Source organism: Diceros bicornis, chromosome 14, assembly GCF_020826845.1.
Source record: "Diceros bicornis minor isolate mBicDic1 chromosome 14, mDicBic1.mat.cur, whole genome shotgun sequence".
In the NCBI taxonomy this organism is placed as follows: Eukaryota; Metazoa; Chordata; class Mammalia; order Perissodactyla; family Rhinocerotidae; genus Diceros; species Diceros bicornis.
The window spans coordinates 39,016,219-39,023,312 of record NC_080753.1 but is presented as its reverse complement, the minus strand read 5'-3'; the positions used below and the strand labels follow the sequence as shown (position 1 = coordinate 39,023,312).

Sequence of the window (7,094 nt, the reverse complement as noted above, 5' to 3'; positions counted from 1 at the left end):
GCTACATTTCCATCATCTACTCCCTCCCGCTCCCAAAACATGCACACACAGATACATAGGCACAAAACATTTGCATTATATGGCTTCTGAAGTTTGGTTCACTATATCTTATTTGATTATTTCATCAATGAATGAATCTGTGTTTACTTTGCTGAATATACAAGAAAACTTAAAACCGTTTAACCAATTTCTATTTTAATATATTAAAATTCTTTTAACGTGAGCCATTTTGGAACCAGTCCAATAATTCTTAAGTAATTAAATTATGAAAATTAATGACATCTTTAAATTGAAAATTATAACTAAGAAGCATACAATCACACTGAGGAAATCTTTGAATGTAAAGTATGCTAACTAAACATTAAGAAAAGTTGATTGCTACCTTTTGGTATTCATTAGTTTCGACCTAGTGAGAGCAAGAGCTTATTAAACAGAATTTTAAAAGATATTCCATTATTCCAAAGAGAAAGCATAGCTTAGGACTCTGAATATCTAGCTTCACATCTTGGCCCCGTCATTTAGAGGCTGTATCACTTCAAGCAAGAATTTAACCTCCCTGTTCCAAAGTGTACTCAGCTGTAAAATGAAGATGATATTGTCACTTGGTGTCATGGTAAATAAATAAGATACAGAATGTGAAAATGCATTATAAATTGTAAAGCATTAGGTAAATCCTAAGAACTACCAGCATTTCTGGCTTAAGTCACATTTTTCCTTCAGTCCACTTCGCAGATCACCTTTATTCATGCCATGTTTTTGGCTACTTCCTCCTTCAAATGGTCTTCTTGTAGCTTTTATAAAACTGTTAAGCTCTGATATTCTCACATGTCAGTGATCATTACTGATCTGATTTCTTCTGAAACCCAAAATCCTTTACCTTTATTCTCTTTTTACACATTTCCTCTGAGAAGTGATGGTACTTTAACTGAACCCCAAAGAGATAATTGCCCAAGTATGTCAAGCTCCAAGTATAATCCTACATGTCCATCGCCATGCCTGACACACCTACTTGGATATTTATAAATACTGTGGCTCAGTAAATTCAGTTTCCCTCTTCCTCAGGAAAAGTAGCTGTGTTAGTTTGTATTTGTTAGTTGTATTAGATTCCTAGAGATTTTGTAACCTGCAAATTTACTGAATTATTTATTAGCTCTAACAGGTTTTGATGGAGTCTTTGGAGTTTTCTATATATATGTCGTGTCATCTGCAAATAGTGACAGTTTTAGTTCTTCCTTACTGATTTGGATCCCTTTTTTTCCTAATTGCTCTAGCTAGGACTTTCAGTACTATATTGAATAAAAGTGGCAAGACTGGGCATCTTTGTCTTCTTCTTCATCTTAGAGGAAGGTTTCAGCTTTTCAATGTTAAGGATGATGTTAGCTGTGGGCTTATAATATGTAGCCTTCATTATGTTGTGGTACCTTCCCTCTATACCCACACTGTTGAAAGTTTTATCATAAAGGGATGTTGAATTTTAGTCAAATGCTCTTTGTGCTTCTATGGAGATGACCATATGATTTTTATCCTTCATTTTGTTAATGAATGTATCACATTGATTGATTTGTGGATGTTGAACCATCCTTACATCCCTGGATTAAATCCTACTTGATCATGATGTATGATCCATTTAACATATTGTTGAATTCAGTGTGCTAATATTTTGTTGACAGCTTTACATCTATGTTCATCCAAGGTATTGGCCTATAATTTTCTTTTTGTGGTGTCCTTGTCTGGTTTTGCTATCAGGGTAATGTTGGTGTCATAAAATAAGTTTGGAAATGTTCCTTCCTGTTTTACTTTTTGGAAGAATTTGAGTAGGACTAACGTTAATTCTTCTTTAAATGTTTGGTTAAAATCACAACTGAAGAACCCACATTTTCAGCAAACCACACTTCCAAGAATTTTCCATACGGAGTGGTTCCCAAAGTCTGCCATATCAAGTTTTGAAATTTGCTACTACACTAAAAAGACGGAAGAAAACTTTCAACTATATTACAAACAAGCTTCAGATCAGAAGTCACCTGCAAAGGAAAGGGTTGACAGGGATCTGTAACCTGTTCCTCCCTCCTCAGTGAGCCTGGTCACAGCAGAACTCTGGCAAACAGGAACTACAAAAGTGTACTGACTATAAGATACAAAAGGATCTTCTGGGGTTGCTGTATACTGATTATTGATCTAGTAATGTTAATAGCAGTGTCAACTGAAATACAGAGTCTAGGGAAAGGTTAAATGAAGGATTTTATTCAATAATCAAAGTGAGGAACTCACAGCCTGGGAACCAGTCCAACAGAGTATTCTGAGGAACTGCTCAGAGGTCTAAAGATCTGAGTGCAGTTTATACACTTTATTTTAACAAAGCAGTGTATGTGCAGGAAAGGGCTTACACATCTAATGGTCATGTACTTCAAAGACAACATAGACAAGACCTTTTTGGTTATATATCAAACAAGCCTTCTAATGTTGGTGTTTTCTATGTGTGGAAGGAGGCAAGGACCATGGTCATTACTTTTTCCTTCAATCTCTAAGAAATGGGGCTGGGAAATGTGAGAGCAAGGTACCCTTTATCTTTTCCTGTCATGGATCTGTCCAGCTGGTGTCTTCAGTCATGAGGTGTGGGATTGTAATGTCATTCAAACACAGGCTTAGAATGGCGTACATGGCTGCTTCAGAGTACAGCATGGATTTTTGCACTGACTTTAAGTATATGCAGCTTGCTTGCTAGATTCACCTGTTAGACCAGGGAGAAGGGTCCCAAAAGTTTATTCACAGTAGGGTGCCTAGGGTCTGTTTAGAATGTAGTAAACCTACAGCACAGAGGCTGCAGTTATACTAATGAACAAACGTTAGTCCTAAAGTCAGAGCAGTGCTACAATGTTAGGGACACTGTAAAATGAGAAATTCCCAAGACTTCACTGCGATGACTTGTACCAGACAAGTTAGTGCCCCACATTAAAAAAAAAAGTGCATTCCGCTGTAGGAAGGGAAACTCAGGAAGCTGTGTCTGACTGGATCAGAGCCTCATAGATATTGCATGCATTGTTTCTCCTGTTTTGTATCCTTTGTTATTGTTAGTAAATTTGGTGCTGCTTAAAAATTGTGTTTCATGTGAGTCTGACTGACATTTTGGGTCTCTGAGATCACTCATAACCTGAGCCCATAGTGTGTACCCTGTGCTCCTCAAAGCCAATAGGGCTAGAAGAACCCATGAATCGCTCTAGGCCATAATGATAGTCTTGAACTCCAGATGCTCAACACAGATGGGATGAAAGAATTTAGCCAAGCCTTGGGAACAATCTCTGCAACCTTCCACAGTTTTTGGTGAGAATTCAAAAGGAAACAGTCCAAATAATTTTGGTGACACTTGACACACCCCTGTAGTCTGTTATAGACAAAGCATGGAGAGCTTGAGAAGGTAGAGCTCCTAGATTCCATTTGAGAAATGTTGCAGCACAGTATTGGACTTGTTGTGTTTGGTCTCTTAAGTAAATTTAGCATGGGGCCAGGATATTTTTACTATCTGTAATTTATTCCCAAGTAATACAACTATTCGATGCTAATCAAATGTTTACTTAAAATAAATCTGCATGGTGGCAGCATTTTGTGTGTCCTTAAGAGCAGAGAAGTAGGTGTTCAGCCAGAAAGATAGTCTCTGTGGATTCCTGAGACCTTGAGGTTTTCTGGATCAAAGAAAGTTCATTTGTGAAATTTTAAAGTGACCATTTGAATATAACTATCAGGGTGTTGTTGAATAATAGCAGAAAGTGGGAAATTTGTTACTCTTGTGGATAACAGTATTCCAAAATTGCTTTTACTGGTATACATTAAGCATTAGTATGGTGTCAAAAATATATGGTTTCCCAAATGTTGATTTCACGTGTGAATACCGTGATGCCATTAGGGATATAGATAGAATCTTGACCATGTGGATAACTTGCCCTGGCTGTTATTTCCAGTTTGCCGATTTGTGTCTCTTGCAAGATCACTTGTCATGAGCATGACCAACTGAAGGTGTTCAAGGAGGAGGACGAAGGTTATCTGTCAGGATAGGGAACTGTATAATAATTATTATGTTTGTGTCTCCACTCGAAGACATACATGTATTTATCTGCACTGTGCTGCATGTTGTAAAACCAACATTTACATAACCATTTCTGTGATGATGACATTGTCAAAGGTCCAAACTCCATGAAAAAATACACTATTCATGACATTGAATATATGCCAAAAAACAGAATCCATACCCCAAATCAAATTTACACTGCAAACTGAGCTTGAGTGGGGAAGTAAGAGCTACAATGTCAGATTCAATTTTTCTGGAATGCTTGCATTTATTACATAATTCAAAATTGTATGACAGTTATTTCATAAGGGGATGGCTGTTTGTAAATCTTAGGCCTAAGGAAATTTTTTAAAAATTAATATGCACTTTATTTATTCTTTAAATTTCCTCCAGATGAATCTGAGTAAGATTCCACACAACATGAGGCTTTCTTGGAATAAGGGGCCACTTCTTATACTTTTATAATATGTCACTGAATTCAAATTATATGGGGCTTTGCCAGATGTGAGATAAAAATGCCCTGACCAATAGATGCCTGAATCAAAGAATTTATAAAATAAAATAAAGGGAGAAATCTAAAAATATTTTACTTTTGAAACTTTTGCTGAGTTACTGTTGGTGAAACATGTAGAATATGAAATAGGACTTGGGTCATGTACTATTCAGATATGAAAATGTCCTCAAAAGTCATTTTAAAAGAGAAAAAAGGAAATTCGCAAACATAAGATAAAAAACTTCCAGGGCCGGTCCAGTGACGTAGTGGTTAAATTCATGCACTCTGCTTCGGTGGCCTGAGGTTCAGGGGTTCAGATCCTGGGCCAGACCTACACACCACTCATAAAGCCATGTTGTGGCAGCGTTCACTTACAAAATAGAGGAAAATCAGCACAGATGTTAGTTCAGCTATAGTATTCCTCAAGCACATAAGAAGACTGGCAACAGATGTTACCTCAGGGCCAGTCTTCCTCGCCAAAAAAAAAAAAAAATTTCCATACCTTACATAGATGTTTCTCTGGCTATGTACAAAATTATATGTAAGCACTACCTGGCGTTAGTATTAGCTAATGGCTACAATTGTCATTGGCAGCATTGCATTGCACCCTTCGCCCAGGCCTTTGTAGTCTTCTGTGCAATGAATGGAACATAATATGGCAGCCACACTGATGAGGTTGCAGTAGGACCTAATTTCAGAACGACTATATTGGGATTGATACAGCAAGATTTTCATTGAGATTAAAGTTTGCTTTTCTCACGGGTCCCCACCTACTTCCGTGAAAAGCTCTCATACAGTCAACCTATAGACTTTGTAATAGAGCCATGATCAAAATGCAAGAATAAGTGATATCCCGCTAGCAATTGCTAGAAAATGCTAAAATGTTAATATTTCTTACAGTGTTTCACTGATTTCAAGTTCTTATTTGTCTGTGCCTTTAAGTATGTACTTAAAGGTGTTTTTGCCAGCAAAATTAGAATAATGTTCCCAAATGGGGTTGCAAATAAGAAAACTCTGTAGAATTTTTAAAAATAATAAATATAATGCAGATGCTCTACAAACACTGAATCAGCATCTCTGGAGATTGGAATGAATCCTGAACTAAGATTTTGAACATTCATTTTCATAGGAGAATATGGTAAGGAAATTCCCTTGAAGATCTTCAGGAGAAATTTTGTATGACACGTGGAGGACGCAAACATCTTAAGGGCTCTGGTATTCAAAGTCCTTCATTAAAAGGTCTTCCTTGCCTGGTCATCTGGAGTCATAGTCCATCCAAACAACCTTCCTCATTGCTTCCTTCACATCTTTATTCCACAGTGTATATATGAGGAGGTTGATCATTGGGGTTATGATGGTGTAGATGAGAGAAACGAACTTGACCTGACCCTGAGAGTAGTTGTTGCTGGGCTGGAGATAAGCATAGATGGCTGTGCCATAGAACAGAGTGACCACTGTGAGGTGAGATCCACATGTCCCAAATGTTTTTCTCTGGCCTGCTGCTGACTTTATTCTTAAGATGGCCCTGACAATCCAACCATAGGAGAACATGATTAATGCAACAGGAATGAGAAGAATGAAGACACCAAGAAAGAAGATCTCAGACTCAATCATAGTGGTGTCACCACAGGCAAGCTTAAACAATACAGGGACCTCACAAAAGAAGTGGTCTAATTTATTTCTCCCACAAAGGGGCAAAAAGAAGACGAGCACTGTCTGCAATAAGGAATTGCCAAAACCAACGAACCATGAAGCAGAAGCCGTCCGGACACAGAGACGTCAGTGCACGATTACTGTGTAGTGGAGGGGCCTGCAAACAGCTGCATAGCGGTCAAATGCCATAACTCCTAAGAGGATGCATTCTGTAGTTCCCAACCCTAGAGAGATGTACAGCTGAACTACACAACGACCAAAGGAGATAGATTTGTCTGACCCCCTGAGATTAACCAGGAACTGTGGAACAATGCTGGTAGTGTAACATAGGTCCAGAAAGCTAAGGTTGGAGAGGAAAAAGTACATAGGAGTGTGAAGATGTGGGTCCAGGTGGGACAAGGCCATGATAGTGCTGTTTCCCAGCAAAGTAAATATATAGAAGATCAAAAGAACCACGAAGAGGGCTAACTCCAATTGAGGCCTGTCAGAGAAGCCCAGTAGGACAAACCCAGTGACAGAACTTCCATTTTTCTATTCCCTCCTTTGATAGCACATGATTCCTGTCAAGACCAAGCATTTAGGAATTTTTTGAAGGTGTCTTCAAACATATAAAGGGGGGAGGAGATGAATCTCTCATGTTAAAAGACATGACCGTGGGATTTTATACGCAACTGTTTTAATAAATGGTGTACTCATTAAGATTGACATACACCAATTTAGTTTCACATTACCACTAAAAGTAATTTCGTTGATTTTTAATGTGCGAAAAATCAAATAATGGACCTTGTGTTTGCATCAATCATAGGTATGAAATGTCTCTTTCTGATCGGGTTTAATAAAAATCAAAGTACTATAAGAATATACATACATTTTAGAGAAAATGGCAAT

At 37.8% G+C, this 7,094-nt stretch overlaps 1 pseudogene; it reads right to left on the bottom strand.

Annotated features, from left to right (window-relative positions):
- Positions 1-5,694: 5,694 nt before the first annotated feature.
- On the bottom strand, positions 5,695-6,874 carry LOC131413984 (putative olfactory receptor 2B8; annotated as a pseudogene).
- Positions 6,875-7,094: the final 220 nt, after the last annotated feature.